Source organism: Sceloporus occidentalis, unplaced genomic scaffold (assembly GCF_023333645.1).
Source record: "Sceloporus occidentalis isolate IW3139 unplaced genomic scaffold, rSceOcc1.0.p SCAF_191, whole genome shotgun sequence".
In the NCBI taxonomy this organism is placed as follows: domain Eukaryota; kingdom Metazoa; phylum Chordata; class Lepidosauria; order Squamata; family Phrynosomatidae; genus Sceloporus; species Sceloporus occidentalis.
The window spans coordinates 1092862-1109748 of NW_028317171.1; the positions used below are offsets into that span (position 1 = coordinate 1092862).

At 44.0% G+C, this 16887-nt stretch overlaps 1 protein-coding gene across 1 annotated transcript in view; it reads left to right on the forward strand.

Annotated features, from left to right (window-relative positions):
- The first annotated feature begins 8076 nt into the window (after window positions 1-8076).
- Window positions 8077-16887, forward strand: part of TFPI (tissue factor pathway inhibitor) — a 53353-nt gene continuing 44542 nt past the window's right edge. Inside the window, exon 1 of the mRNA XM_089502044.1 lies at window positions 8077-8104. The gene's annotated coding sequence lies outside the window, so the exon portion shown is untranslated. The remainder of the gene's footprint in view (window positions 8105-16887) is intronic.

A 16887-nucleotide genomic window follows, 5' to 3' on the forward strand; every position in this document is an offset into this window, starting at 1 on the left:
CGGCAGCAGAGGAAGAGTTCTGGCGTTTGGCCTTGGGCACGCCTGAGCTCTCCTCCTCCTCACCCCAGCCCTCGGAGCCAGAGGCAGCGTGGGTCCTCCAAACTCAGCCGGAGACTGCAAAAACCCTCCACCAACACCTGCTCTGAGAAGAAGCCGGCAGCAGAGGAAGAGTTCTGGCGTTTGGCCTTGGGCACGCCTGAGCTCTCCTCCTCCTCACCCCAGCCCTCGGAGCCAGAGGCAGCGTGGGTCCTCCAAACTCAGCCGGAGACTGCAAAAACCCTCCACCCACACCTGCTCTGAGAAGAAGCCGGCAGCAGAGGAAGAGTTCTGGCGTTTGGCCTTGGGCACGCCTGAGCTCTCCTCCTCCTCACCCCAGCCCTCGGAGCCAGAGGCAGAGTGGGTCCTCCAAACTCAGCCGGAGACTACAAAAACCCTCCACCAACACCTGCTCTGAGAAGAAGCCGGCAGCAGAGGAAGAGTTCTGGCGTTTGGCCTTGGGCACACCTGAGCTCTCCTCCTCCTCACCCCAGCCCTCGGAGCCAGAGGCAGCGTGGGTCCTTCAAACTCAGCCGGAGACTGCAAAAACCCTCCACCAACACCTGCTCTGAGAAGAAGCCGGCAGCAGAGGAAGAGTTCTGGCATTTGGCCTTGGGCACGCCTGAGCTCTCCTCCTCCTCACCCCAGCCCTCGGAGCCAGAGGCAGAGTGGGTCCTCCAAACTCAGCCGGAGACTGCAAAAACCCTCCACCAACACCTGCTCTGAGAAGAAGCCGGCAGCAGAGGAAGAGTTCTGGCGTTTGGCCTTGGGCACGCCTGAGCTCTCCTCCTCCTCACCCCAGCCCTCGGAGCCAGAGGCAGCGTGGGTCCTCCAAACTCAGCCGGAGACTGCAAAAACCCTCCACCAACACCTGCTCTGAGAAGAAGCCGGCAGCAGAGGAAGAGTTCTGGCGTTTGGCCTTGGGCACGCCTGAGCTCTCCTCCTCCTCACCCCAGCCCTCGGAGCCAGAGGCAGCGTGGGTCCTCCAAACTCAGCCGGAGACTGCAAAAACCCTCCACCAACCCCTGCTCTGAGAAGAAGCCGGCAGCAGAGGAAGAGTTCTGGCGTTTGGCCTTGGGCACGCCTGAGCTCTCCTCCTCCTCACCCCAGCCCTCGGAGCCAGAGGCAGCGTGGGTCCTCCAAACTCAGCCGGAGACTGCAAAAACCCTCCACCAACACCTGCTCTGAGAAGAAGCCGGCAGCAGAGGAAGAGTTCTGGCGTTTGGCCTTGGGCACGCCTGAGCTCTCCTCCTCCTCACCCCAGCCCTCGGAGCCAGAGGCAGAGTGGGTCCTCCAAACTCAGCCGGAGACTGCAAAAACCCTCCACCAACACCTGCTCTGAGAAGAAGCCGGCAGCAGAGGAAGAGTTCTGGCGTTTGGCCTTGGGCACGCCTGAGCTCTCCTCCTCCTCACCCCAGCCCTCGGAGCCAGAGGCAGCGTGGGTCCTCCAAACTGAGCCGGAGACTGCAAAAACCCTCCACCAACACCTGCTCTGAGAAGAAGCCGGCAGCAGAGGAAGAGTTCTGGCGTTTGGCCTTGGGCACGCCTGAGCTCTCCTCCTCCTCACCCCAGCCCTCAGAGCCAGAGGCAGCGTGGGTCCTCCAAACTCAGCCGGAGACTGCAAAAACCCTCCACCAACACCTGCTCTGAGAAGAAGCCGGCAGCAGAGGAAGAGTTCTGGCGTTTGGCCTTGGGCACGCCTGAGCTCTCCTCCTCCTCACCCCAGCCCTCGGAGCCAGAGGCAGCGTAGGTCCTCCAAACTCAGCCGGAGACTGCAAAAACCCTCCACCAACACCTGCTCTGAGAAGAAGCCGGCAGCAGAGGAAGAGTTCTGGCGTTTGGCCTTGGGCACGCCTGAGCTCTCCTCCTCCTCACCCCAGCCCTCGGAGCCAGAGGCAGCGTGGGTCCTCCAAACTCAGCCGGAGACTGCAAAAACCCTCCACCAACACCTGCTCTGAGAAGAAGCCGGCAGCAGAGGAAGAGTTCTGGCGTTTGGCCTTGGGCACGCCTGAGCTCTCCTCCTCCTCACCCCAGCCCTCAGAGCCAGAGGCAGCGTGGGTCCTCCAAACTGAGCCGGAGACTGCAAAAACCCTCCACCAACACCTGCTCTGAGAAGAAGCCGGCAGCAGAGGAAGAGTTCTGGCATTTGGCCTTGGGCACGCCTGAGCTCTCCTCCTCCTCACCCCAGCCCTCGGAGCCAGAGGCAGCGTGGGTCCTCCAAACTCAGCCGGAGACTGCAAAAACCCTCCACCAACACCTGCTCTGAGAAGAAGCCGGCAGCAGAGGAAGAGTTCTGGCGTTTGGCATTGGGCACACCTGAGCTCTCCTCCTCCTCACCCCAGCCCTCGGAGCCAGAGGCAGCGTGGGTCCTCCAAACTCAGCCGGAGACTGCAAAAACCCTCCACCAACACCTGCTCTGAGAAGAAGCCGGCAGCAGAGGAAGAGTTCTGGCATTTGGCCTTGGGCACGCCTGAGCTCTCCTCCTCCTCACCCCAGCCCTCGGAGCCAGAGGCAGCGTGGGTCCTCCAAACTCAGCCGGAGACTGCAAAAACCCTCCACCAACACCTGCTCTGAGAAGAAGCCGGCAGCAGAGGAAGAGTTCTGGCATTTGGCCTTGGGCACACCTGAGCTCTCCTCCTCCTCACCCCAGCCCTCGGTGCCAGAGGCAGCGTGGGTTTTTCCCCCCTCCCCCCTCTTAAAATTATTTTACCTCTTTTAAGTCATTCATGCTTTTAGCAAGGTTTTTGTATAAAGGGTATTATACATGATTATTGTTGTTGGACCTACTTGATCATACCTGAATCTTTTTAACTTATAAAATCATTTTACTAGATACATTTTTACGAAACCAAATTGATAGAGGCTCTTCTTGTTCCTTGAGCAAATATAGCTTGTCTTATTTTTTATCTGGTGGAAGATGCCATCATTTAACAGCAATGCAAACAGTTAGACAGTTGTCACATTACAAAATATGTTTTCCCCCGCCGTTCTCATTTTGACCGCAGGAAGTCACTAGTTGGACATATTGGTAATACGTTTCAGAAACATTTTGGGAAGGTCTATAATTTCTTCATTGAAACATATTGATAAAGAATGTCTGCCCTCCAAATGGTTAAGAAGCTCTCCATTTTTCTATACGCATACACACACGTTAGTTTTGTTTTACAGCCTAAACCAGATTTGCTTGTTTTCTACATTCAAAATAACTAACCATTCATGATATTATTCATGACCCTCCACAATGGGCATATGATCACACAGAGAAGTGTGCTGTCTAGGGGATTAATATGCTTTTTAAAAAGTGTGCCTAATGGTAGAATTGGCCACAAGGCTGCACAGGCAAATCATAAACTACTCAGAGAAGCAGGCCTTTAGCAATGGAGACTCCACGTGGCTCTCAAACCTCCTTAGAAAGAAGGCCAGTTCCAGGAAGGTTGCACAAACACTGCAATGTTGCTACTGAAAGGGGATGCGTTTTTGTGAATTCCCAACTTAAACACTTATCAAGTCCTTGCAGCATGCCCATCTCCAGAAATGCCCATTCCTTGCTGAATTTATTCCCCCTACATTGCAAAGCCCACCCAAAAAACTTACCAGCATACTTCCCTGAACCTTTCTTTTTTCATCTCATATTGGATCTGACTGGATTAATAGAACAGCTTCCACTAAACACATTCTATGATTTTTACTCTTTAGATAAATATGCAGGGAAGGAACAGAGAAGAAGAGAAGCTTTTCTCCTAGTATTTTGTATCTGAATGAGGACCAAACTACATGTTCCATTAAATACATACTGATTTTTAATGTATTTTTCTTGTTTCTGAGGATGGGGAGTAGATTACATATACAGTGGTACCCCGGGTTACGAAAATAATCCGTTCCGCCGCCGCTTTCGTAACCCGAAAGGCTTCGTAAGCCGAAAAACCCATAGGCGCTAATGGGGAAAAGCCGCGATTTGGTGCGAAATAGCGCCGAAAAGCACCAAAAGTTTTTTCGTAACCCGAAAAAACTTTCGTAACGCGGAACAGTTTTTTTAAATATATTTTTTTCGTAACCCGGAAATTTCGTAAGGCGGCGCATTCGTATCCCGGGGTACCACTGTATTCAATTTGAGACCACAGTGCACAAGGAGAGTGCATTGATTACCCTTTCCTTTATCAGCTCATCAAAAATCGGCATTGCCCTTTCCATGACAAATATCCAAATACCCTTTGATGATTTCTATAGGGCTTCGGGATTTCGAGAGATTTAATCCTCTTTTGTACAGTGTTGTCCTGATCTTCATCCACAAGCAGCTTTACTGGACAAAGTCTAGTCTGGTCCTGGGTCAAGGATGTGAAGAACTATTCAAAATTACTCATTTCATGCTGAGACACCTTGTCAATAAATTAAGAACCCCTTAGAAATTTCTTATCTCCAGCTTGAGAGCAAAAATATGACACTTCTATATATTTGTTCCTCAGGATTTTGGCAGTTTGCACAAGATATCTCTGAAACAAACTAGCCTATTTTCTGTTTGTAAAGCAAAGCACATAGAGTGACCAGTACATGATAGGCTTATTGATCAAAATAGTTGCAGGCAACCCACACAGTTCTTTTAAAAATGCAAAAGAGAATTGTAACTTTGGAACTAAGTGCTTTGTGTCAGTACGGGCTTTCAACTATCTCGAGCTGCATCCGCAATGCAAAAATAATCCAGTTTGACACCACTTTAACTGCCTTGGCTGAATGCTATGGAATTCTGGGAACCATAGTTTGTTGTGGCACCAGAGTGCTCTGACAGAGAAGGTTGAATGTCTCACAAAACTACAATTCCCAGAATCTCATAGAATTGAGCCATGGCAGTTAAAGCAGTGTCAAACGGGATTATTTTTGCAATGCAGACACAGCCTTTAGGCCCTTCTTCAGGTGAACTGATGGAGTTGCAAGCACAGCCACAGGTATGTTAGAGTTACAAACTTGTGAGTGACAACGACAGCGTATAATAGAGAGATGGAAAGTATTCCAAGTCCATGCAACAAGGCAGCAGCAATTATTCATGAGGTTTTTGTGTATGTGCCCCCACACATGTCCAAACATTCTTACAAGTGTGAATACTCTCACCAACAATGCACAAAAATATATCCATGATGAAGGTGGAGAGAAAAATGCTGAGTTTTCTTGTTCTTATGAGCAATCCTGAGACAAGTGTGGATCTGCATTTCTTATTCACTCATAAGAACTAATGTTGGGATGCATGCACATGCTTTTAGAGAGCTTAGAAGTAGAAAATCAGAACTGAAGAGCTTCAAATAAGTAAGCAAGTAAGTAAGTTTAATATTGTCATTTCAAATTATATCATAAAACATTAGGAATACATAGTAGTTAAAACATCAACTTCAAAAATAATTATAGGTTAAAAATGGGAGCACATAGTTGTTGTTTTTAATACACACACACACACACACACACACACAAAATCTAAAATGTCTACTAGAATTTGGTCAAAGATTTATCAGGTACAGCTCTCTTTTTAATTTTAAGAACTAACAGAAGTAAAAACAGTCACTTGGTAAAAAACACACAGGATCACATCTGCCAGTTAATGGTTGATGCACTCCCTTTCAGACCCTGAGGATTTTAACAATAATCTGGCTCAGAAATGTTACTGTATGTTATTGCTTCCTCATGTTACTGTAGAAAGGACACCATAAAACATAATGTGTAACACAGGATCTTCCTCTTCAAGTACATGCGCATATATATATATATATATATGCAAGTTGGGTGAGAATTTCATTTCAGCTTGGCTTTCATATGAATTCACCAAACGTCACACATTTTTTCATATTTGGAAAAAAAAAGCAATTAAGATAAAACTGGTGTGAATGTAGGAGAAAATGAAATAAGCAAATTTCATCCATCCAGTTTTTGAGTGCTTAGCTCTTAAAAATAGAGGTTGAATTTTTATATTCAGCATATTTATATTGCTGAATTAGGATTGCTACCTTTTTTTGTTTGTTTGTTTCAGAGGATTCTTCATCTTTAACACCTTAATGACTGGAAGGTGAAAGATGGTTCTCTCTATAATAAGAACAGCAATGCCAACAGAAAATGCAAGTACCAGTGCAAAAGGAGTGTTTATTTTCATTTTTGTCTTGGAGCTTATACTAACATTTGCTCATCGTGTTTTGGGGCAGAAGTTCATAAGTTCTGCAAGCGGGTTTTCCCATTCTCAGGGTATGCTTTAGCAGTATAGCTATTTTTGGAAGACATCCCCAACATCCTCTTGAAAAAGCAAAACAGGAAGAGTAAAATACAAGCTGTCCCTGTTAAACCAGAGATGGTCGGAATTCACGGAATCCGACAACAGGCAACCCAAGTCTGAACATGCTGTCATGCAATGTTTAGCATGGGACTAAAGATCTGTTTTATATTAACTCTTTGAGACACAAATTGGTAAAGAGGGAGTCAGACAGTGTCTGTGAATGCAGCAGAGCCTTTGTTCATCCTGCTTCCCATATGTGAGAGATCTGCTATTATGCTAGAATGCTTGTAGGGATCTTCTAAACACAGGAAGGGTCACTGTGCTTTCAACAGGAAACAGCTGACCCTTTGGAATCCTGGAGTCACTCCGGAGCAAGAAGGGGAAAACCTCAGAGCTGAATAACCACATCAGGCTCTTGCAGTTCTACCAACAGCTCAAGTGGGAGGAACAGATTATCTCTGCTTCTTGCTTTTTGGCCCCAAGGCCCTACCTTCTGGAACTGGAAGGCGAAGAAGTAAACAGAACACTCCTTCAGGAATTATCTCATTCCTTTTTGGAAAGCAGTTTAGCCCTGCAAACTGTGAGTATCTGGGAACAGTCAATCTATTTCAAAGTGTTTCTTAGGCTGGAGAAGTATTTCTTTTCCCTGGGTGGATGACAGAAATTTGGTTGTGGATCTTGTTATTGTGATTGGATCACCATGTATTAGGTGCTTGATTTAAGGGTACAATAGTATGTCTGTATTTCTAGACTCATTAAATTCTGGCACATCTTAGAATACAAGTTTAGGATTGTATTTATAAGTGAATGTATGCACACAAAGAAAGCTGTTAGGGAAAGGCAGGCATTGAACTCTGGAGTGCTTGAGGAATAAAGTAATAATCATGATTGGGAATGTGGTTGTGTAAGTGCAGCAAAATCCTAACTGTTGTGCCTCTGAATTCTATTAGGGTCCCCTAGTCCTATGTAAGTGTGAATAGGTATAAGTCTTAATCAAGTTGTGGCATGCTGTGGTCAGCTCTTGAAAAGAAAAGGTTGTCAAAGGTGGCAGCATCTATAGTGCAGAATGAATGCAATTTGACACCACTTCAACTGACATAGCTCAATGCTATGGAACTGAAACTGATTTTAAAAAACATTTATATTCTGTTTTGAATAAATTGTAAGATGTATGAGCATGCCTTTTTGTTAGCCAAAGATCTAGAGGCTTTTCACTTACTTAGACTGGCATAAAATGAATAGACTTCTTCTTACAAAGGTATTTCAGTATACAGGAACACTTTAGTAAACGTGCAGAAGGTTCCAAAATCTCAAATAATTTTCTCTTACAAAATCTTTGAAGTCTATATTCTGTGACAAAACTTTCAGATGACCCATTTATCAGATTAAAACCTCTGGAGTAGTCACTCTGTACAGCTTCAATTAAAATATTGCCACTGGAAGGCTGGCTTTAGCACATTTATATCACCTCGAAAACACTTTAATTGCCATATCTCCATGCTATAGATCCCTGTGGTTTTGTAATTTTTGTGAGATCCCTAGAGTAATCTGCAGCACTAGAGCTCTGATTACCAGAGTGCACTGCAAATGCCAGGATTCCATAGGATGGAGGCAAAACAGTTATTGTCAAATTGCTTAATTCTTCAGTGCCTCAAACTGAGGCAGCTGCCTAAGACAACAGATGCTAGGAGACAGGAAGAATCAGGAAAGGGATGGACCTTTGTGTGTCACATGGCCTGTTTTGTTCATCCTAAGGTAGCCGACTGTCTTCTATTGCAGTGAGGATGGTATCTTGTTGCAACTTCTGTTGTACGAATTCAAGTAAGATTCTGTCACTAGTTGTCTTGGCTTCTGTATGTGGATTTTAAAATAGGGGGTGGCATCTTGTCCTTCTTTTCCAGCATCTAGTTTACTTGAGCTGGCCTTGATCCTGTGGCTTGCTCCTCATGGTTTTATACACGAGCCAAATCAAATTACATAGAAGGAATCTGTAATAAGTTTTTTCTGTCACTTTAACAGCTATACTGTTACCAGGCAACTTATGAAGCTTGTGTGTGTGGCTGGGTCACCATGACTTGAAACTCAGGGAAGGTATTTCATTTTATTTTTTCATCTGGCCTCTACTCCTGTACTTGCATTGAGCTTCTATTTTCTCTCCACCAAATGGGACAGTACCAGTTGTTCCAATGGCCCGGGACAGACTGCCTCAAGAGGGTGGGCTGGCAGCAGTTTATTTCCCTCCGGAGGGACGCCGGAGCAGCCAAACTGCCCAGCATCCATCCGCCCCCAAAAGAACCCATTGGCGCACTTGTGATGTAAGTGACATGCAGCGATGTGTGGATGCTGCACGTTGCTTACGTAAAGATGGCAGCTCCCGTGTGGATGGGAGGCCACCATCAGGACACTGCCTGCATGTACTAGGGTTAGGGACCGTGCAGTTGGCGCGGCCCATGACTCTAGTATCGCTGAAGCCATGCCCCTTTCAGCTCATCTGTCTCGGGCCATAATTATCTGAATTCCTCTGACATAGAGGTTTATCGCATTGAGCGTTCTCATCGCATTCCCATCGGGTTCCAGGGGATGACATTTTTGGGAACTCTTTAGAAACAGGGAATGCTTGGTGGCGGCGGCAGCGTTCCCTGTGCGGTAAACTAGCGTTCTGGGCCCCATCGGGTTCCCATCACGCTCTGTGCGTGGCCCCGCTCGTGCCCATTGTAACGCATCAGGGAACTTTTATCCCCGGTGCGATAAACCTCATATGCTGCCACTTTGGCTGTCTTTAGCTGTAGCACTAAGCAATTGCTTCTAGAAGTCTTTAGAACCTGACTCTGCATTGTGGGAGATGCAGTTGTATTGACATACTGCATTGACCCTTGTTCTTGTTTTCATATTCTACTATTTGTATATTGCATTTTTTAGATGTGTTTGGTTAAATTTCAAGGAAGTGTGTAATCTGATGCAAAGAGGCCAGGGTGGGGGTGTTGAAGGATTGACATGTCAGGAAAGAAAGAGAAACAGTATATATAAAATGTGTTTGCGTACAAGCATCTGTGTATCATTTGCTTCAATCCTTTCCTCATCCACCAGGATCTAAGTTCCTCTGCCAAGCTTCCCTCCAGTCTGTTGGTGCTGCTATTGGGTGGTCAGGCTTGCCATATGCAGACTTGAGCTCATGCAGGCAACAAGCCCGGGGGGACAAAATGGTGCGTGTGCACCTGGTGATGTGGAAGCATGCTGCCATTGCAATCAATGGAACTTGAGGTCCTGTATTCTTTTCTCATATGTGGGGGATCTGGAATGGATCCCCGCATATACAAAGGGCCCACTGTACCATCCCTGGCTTGGTTGTGAATGAAGCAATAGCAATAGCAAATACATTTCTATACCACTTACCACTGGCCCGGGGAAGGAAATTTTTCCACCTGTCCTTAACATCTCAGGTGGATGCGACGGTCAGGAGCACTTGTTACCAGCTTCGGCTGATATGCCAGCTGCGACCCTACCTGAGCCGGGGGGACCTTGAAATGGTGGTACATGCTCTGGTAACCTCTCGGTTGGATTTCTGTAATGCGCTCTACATGGGGCAACCCTTGTACCAAACCCAGAAGCTTCAATTAGTACAGAATATGGCAGCAAGGTTGGTTACTGGATGCTCCAGGACCACCCATATAACACCAGTTTTGCAAGATCTAGATTGGCTGCCTGTTCGCTTCCGGGCGCAATACAAGGTGTTGGTTATTACCTATAAAGCCCTAAATGGCTTGGGCCCAGGATACTTGGAGGACCGCCTCTCCCCATACAGTCCGCCTCGCACTCTCAGATTGGGTGGAAAACATTTATTAAGAGTTCCTAAAGCAAGATATACTTCATCTCGCAGGGCATTTTCCATCTCAGCCCCACAGCTTTGGAACTCCCTGCCCAACGAGCTCCGCTTTGTCACCTCCCTAGATGTATTCAAGAGGAATTTGAAGACCTTCCTATTCCGCCAGGCTTTTCCCCATGTGCCTTAATGCTATCTGTTATCTCCCCTTGATGATGTATACTGTTCAATTCAGCTATTTGTTATGGTTTTAATGTTTTGTATGATAATTGGTTTTAGATGTTGTATAGTTTTTAATTGGTATGGGTGGTTGGTTTGCACATAGTTGGGGATATATGTTGTTTGTAATTGTTGTTTGTTGTATTTCTTTTTGTTGGAAACTGCTATGATCTACACAGGAATAGTGGTATATAAATAAATAATATTATATATTATTTGACCACTCCCTAAGCAGTTTACAAAGTGTAAGCTAATTGCCCCCAATGAACTATGTACTCATTTCAGCGACCTACAGAAGGATGCAAGGCTGAGTCAACCCTGAGCCCCTTGTGGTTTGTGAGTGAGTGAGTGGCTGCAGTACAGGCATTTGACCACTGCACCACCAGGGCTCCAAGGAGGCCAACCTGCTCTGCATTACAGGCTGTGACCCCTCCAAGAGAGGCTCATAGTGGAGCTTAGTTTTATCAAGGATATAGAAGGCATTTTCCTTCAAAAAAAATATTAGAAAGCACAAACATATCAGGAGAGGGAGGTGTTCTTGGGACTGGTCCTTTGTAATCTACACCTGTGTAAAGGTTAGGTGATGAAGTGGAAGCCTAATTCCACCCCCCACCCCCCTTTACTGCCACTTTTGTATTTTAATTCACCCACCTTTTCCTTTTGGTTCTAATTGGAGGACATTGTTTTCAACAGGAGGGGAAAATAAGCCTGTTCTCTGGACATGTTTGGGGAAACAAGGGGCTTTGGATCTAGTGGATGCAAAACTTCCCCTGATTCTTAGAGGCTCAATTAACATGCTGCTGTTGTTACTGTTTTGTTTTGTTTTGGATTTTCTGTTTTGTTTTTTGCCCCTATCAGGACTGTAGCAGTCATGGTTAAGTAGCCATGGTGCCAGAGCTTTCCACCTTCAGTCAGTGGGGAAATGCCACAGCCAAACTCCCTGCCTGTCTGTGCGCTTTCTTTCCACCTGCAGAGGGTGACAACCAAAGTCATGTGTAGGAATAATGGAAAGTATTAAGGCAATACTGTGTGCAGTTGTTCAACAAGAATTAAACTGTTAGAGCAGTAAGGGTGACTTCACTGGACTAAAAAATAATATGTACAGTCAGCTCCCCACTTCCATGGGCTTGCTTTCCATAGATTGGTGCATCCATGGATGGTCCTGTCCATATCTCCCCAATGGTGGCACATGTACATGTCCATGTCAGTGCAGACACATGTACATCACACCATCATTGGAAATAATGAGAGTTGAGGTCCCATGGATTTGGCTATCTGTGTGTGTGTGTTTTGGAACGGAACCCTTGAGGATATGAAGAGTTGACTGTATTTACAGTCAGCCCTCCACATTTGTGGATTTGATTATTCACAGGTTTGATTAATATGTCTCTCTAGGAATTTCTAGGTCCAGCAGAGCAACTCTATGGTCAACACCCACCAGATGTTTCACTAAAGGACCTAGAGATTGCTAGAGAGAACTCTTCTCTAGGCATTTGGAGGTTTTCCAAGGCAATTATATGGTTAGCTTCTGGTAGATGTTGATCAAAGTTGTGTTGGAGGACTTAGAGATTCCTAGAAAGTTGTTTTCTCTGGTTTTTTTTTATTATTTGCAGATTTTCCACATTCACAGGAGTCCTGCCCTCTTAACCCCAGCAAATGTAGAGAGCCCATTGTATTTTGAATACTGTAACATATTTAATTGGACTGCATAGAATGCAATAACTTTAAACATACTGGCTGGAATCCTGTTGGGGATTTATGTTTGCATGAGTACCATAGTTATGGTGCTATGCAGTGAATCCCATCCTGATCTCCCCAGTCGCACTCAGCAGATGCTGTGATCAATGTACGGTAGCTCTCTTGCTGCTAACTGCAGGTATCACCCCTCCATTAGTACTTTTCATTGCAATAGCCAATAGCAGGGCCCCTGTTGTAATTCATGCTTGTGCCAGTGGCAGCTCATGTGAGGGGAGGGTGGGATTGCCCATCAGCTGCTTCCCAATCAACAGGGGAACAGACCCCTATTGATTGCAGCAGTGGAGATGGGAGGATTTTCACAATCCCTACATAGCTTCCAAATTACTCAGTCAGTATTGCCAGCAGTTGTGCTGGTTGGGGAGTTATGGGAGTTGTAATCCAAAACTTAACTCTTTCAAGCTCTATTACTATGGGCCTAAACAGACAGGCCAAAATAAAGCTGCTTCGGATCTCTTTGGAGGTATGCTGTTTAAATGATGCTTGTGTCCTAAGAGGCTGGAAGCTGCTCCAAAGCTACGCTCCAGTCCTAAGCACTGGAGCGCAGCTTTGGCACAGCTTCTGGCCTCTTAAAATGCATGTATCAATTAAACAACAAAGTGAGCCGAAGCAGCCTTATTTTGGCCTATCTGTTTGGGCCCTATGTTACCAGTATTAGGATTCTGACTTTTCTGTCCTGACTCCCTACTCATTCTACATTCCCTTGTACTATTATCACCTTACCAAAAGGGGGGGAAAAGACCACAGAACTGGCTCAGTAGGAGGTGTTCCCAGTTGAAATAATTAACTTCTTTTGGCCTTGGCAATAAGAAGGGTGCATGACATTAATAATGTACATAGCATGACTTACAAGAGCTGAGATAACAAAAAGGAAGTAAGGCATAAAAGAGAGTCACAAAGTATGATTCAGTGCTCCGGAAATTGGTCATAAGCCTCCAGCAAAGCATATGTAAAGATATAAAGTATTTCCTTAATATCTTATGGCCAGAGGTTAATGGAGAGAGGGTCAGAAGTCAACACGTCATGAAGAAAAGTGGATGGGCTATGTGACACCAATATGGTGCCTAAAAGGATGATGTAATGGCACTATGTTAAAATGGATATTGCAGACATCTCTAGTGATATGCAAATCTCTATGAGGGGAAATCTTATAGAACCTAAGAAATTAGGTCTTATAATAACCAGCTCCAATTCAGATAAACAAAATGTTGAAAAAGACTTTTGTCTAGAAATCTTGAAGAGCCACTGTCAGTCAATGAACATGGTAATGATGTAATGAAATAATGACATATGGACATAATAAGCTGACTCAGTATAGGACATTTGCCTGTGTTTCAGTGAGGAGCACTGCAAAAATAATGACCGTGCAGGTTCTAAATAAATTCATCTTAGACAATGAAGAATTTGAAAGAGTAAAAAAAACCCACCCAAACAAACATATTTTAGATCAAACATTGATCAGAACAGAGACTGCAACCAAGAAATCAGAAGAAGATTAGAGATGGGTAGGTAGGGCAGCAATGTAATAACTAGGAAAGATGCTAAGGAGACATACAAATAAGCACTGAGATTTGATCCATACAAGTCATTGTATTCCCCATCACCTTGTATGGAGGTGACAACCGGACAGTAAAGAAAGCACAGAAGAAGAAAATCAATGCATTTGAGATGTGGTACTGGAGAAGAATGCTGAGGATACTATGGACAAAAAGACAAACAAATGGGTCCTTGAACAGATTAAGCCTGAATTCTCCCTAGAAGCCAAGATGGCCAAATTCAGATTGTGATACTTTGGTCACATTGTGAAAAAGCATGACTCTTTTGAAAAGACAATAATGCTAGGAAAGAGAGGAAGGTCCTAGCAATAATGCTAGGAAAAAGAGATTACAAGCACGAATTTGCAGGACCTGAGCAGAGCAGTGGAAGACAGAGGGTCTTGGAGATGTCTCATCTACAGGGTCACCATGAGTCTGGGTCAACTCTAGGGCAGTTAACTACAGCAATAAGGACAATGTATGTTCAAACCAAGCACAATAAATTTGTCCCAAAGCCACCTCCAGCGTGAAATGTGTCACTTACTTCTCAGGTTTGGAAGCAAAGCTCCCTCTTGAATCGTCCTATTAAAACCTGTTTGATTATTATACCATCTTCAGTAATTGTTTGGGCTACATTAGACTGAACATGTTTCTTTCTTTTTAAAAAAAATCTGGAGAAAAATATGGGCACAAAATATTTGTTTTTAGAATTCAAATATTGGTTCCAAGAGCAAATGGAAACTCCCTGAAGGATGTGGCTAAGCTTTTTAAAGTCAATGTGAGTTCAGTCTAATGTTTAACCAATGCGAGCCAGTGATTAATTACTAACCAAAAACAGAGCTTTAAAATGAAGCTTTTCTTCAGCTTTTTCCCACAGATAGATAAAGTGGTGTTGATGCCATGTCTGTGTGAATGGATTATCTCAGATCAACTCCAGATTTTTTTTAAAAGGTCATATGTCTTTTTCACATCTCTTAAAATACAGTCTTTTCTGTTTTGTTCATTCAGCCTGTTTCATTCATTCAGCTATATAGGGTCATTTCCTTCCATTAAACAGAATGAAGCAGCTACCTCAAATAGATGTTTGATGGTAACAGCAAGGTGTTGGAGGAGAGAGCTGCAGACCATTTTACTTGCCCTGTGCCTTGAAGCATGCCTTCTCGTTTCTGGTATAGTTGAAGATGCTCATGTTGAACATTTCATTTACCAGTTTAATAAGCTTTTGTACTAGGGATCTAAAGAATAATCACAAATGTTTTGTTTTGTTTAGCTCTAATGGGGTATTTTGCAATGGAGGACTTTTTTTTAGGGGGGGTGCTTGTTTCTGAAAAAAAGAAACACCTTTTGGGGGGATGGGGAGAAACCACATTTTCCCACAGAAAATAGAATATTTTGTGTGACTCCCCATGTTTTAGGCAGACAAATATGCTTTGTGAAAAATGGGGGAGGGAGGGATGCACACATGGTTTTGCAAAAATGAAGTGAAGCATGAAAAATCATCACAAGTATGTCTTTTCAAGTTGCACATTGTGCATTAGATGTTTTGGTGCACCCTGTACTTTGCATTGTGGCTGTGCATCATGTATTGTTTATTGAGCAATGGCACCTAGTCATTGACAGGTATTACATAATCTTGCTATTCTGCATGGGGTTGCATTATGCTCACATAACCACATGTGGATATTTACACTACACTGAGGGGATGTTGCACTGCAGCCATTGCATGCAAATGTGTCCTTTCTGCCACATTTCTTGGTGATGCATAGGCATCCTACATATTTTCCTTGCTACAAGGAAAGCCCCAGGTAGTTGGGCAATAGATCCTAATGAATGAACTATGAATTGCAAAACATCAGAATCTTGATTATTTTTCACAAATTAAAGAAGCAATGGATGATCAAAATGCATTGACACACTGAAGCAAAGCAAGTGATAGAGAAAGAGAATGTGTGAGTGTGTGTGTGTGTGTGTGTGAGGGAGAGAGAGAGAGAGAGAGAGAAAGAGAAAGAGAGAGAGAGATAACAAACTTATTTAAGGTAAGATTGAACAAAGTGTCTTCTAAGCATGATGTATGCTCCCCACGTCAAATGAAATGCCTAACTCAACAAAACTGTTTTCCCCATACTTCTGGAGGCCTCTAGTAGCATGAGTATATATGAGTAATGAGTATAAGTATAGGGGAAATTGTAGGGCCCCTCCAAGCCCAATCTCCACCCTTTCAAATTCAAAGTTATTTGAATTTTCAATTTTAGTTTAAATTTTGAGGGCATTTCCTACAATGGATGCTGGAAGCAAAAATTTGGACCCCAAATCCACTAAAATTGTCTGCCCCTGTTTTGAGAGATATTATTCAAGGAAATGATAGAGCAGACCTATGTGGGATAATACCTAATGAAGAGACATTTCCCATTGTTCCTGGTGAGTGACTGCTGAATCCTTTCCTCTGAACTGTCTGAACTATATTTAGTATCCAGTGACTTGGACAAAAAATAGACAGCAACTAGAGGCAGAGGAAAGCTTCCAAGGTCTATGTTCAGTGAAAGGAAAGTATGCCTCATGAGGCCAAGAACAGGACAGTGTTCTTTCTGTTTACAGAAGCTGACTATACTGGGCATAATCCATTGTGCAGGTCCTGTATTAGAATGCATTGAAATTTTGCATTGTGTGGCTTTTTAAAAAAATGATTACCACTAAAGTCATCACCATACAAAGACTGACTTGTCATTTACTGAAATCATAAAAAGTCTCTCTTTTTTGTTTGCTACAAAGTGGAACACTAGTCATACAATTCTATTCCTAATCTTTTTTACTTCTGTTTGTCCTTTTATCATATCCTTTGCTTTGTGCTGGAGCCACAGTTGTGACTCATTCAAAGTGACAGCAAAGGAAATGAAAGAGAAATTGGGGGGGGGGGGGGGCACAATTCAGTATCATCCAGTGACATTTGTTAAGGCTGTTGGTTACTTGTTCTCATGAACATGGAGTCTTTTCTTTTGCTTTTCATTCTATCCAACAAGAAAAAGGCACATACGCACACTTAAGGAATAATAGCTTTTGAAGTCTAGCTACTATAGAAAATATACTTTTTAAAAAGCAGCATAAAAGAAGAAAGATCTACAAGCTTGGCACTTCTAGATGTCAGAGGAACATTCTCAATACAGGTTGCTAAGGCAGAACTCAAAGGTTGATGTATTTTTTTTTTTTATTTCATTTCTCTCCTGAAAATTTCTGGGCATATTTCTAGCAAATACAAGTGTGGAAGCAATGAACTAAGA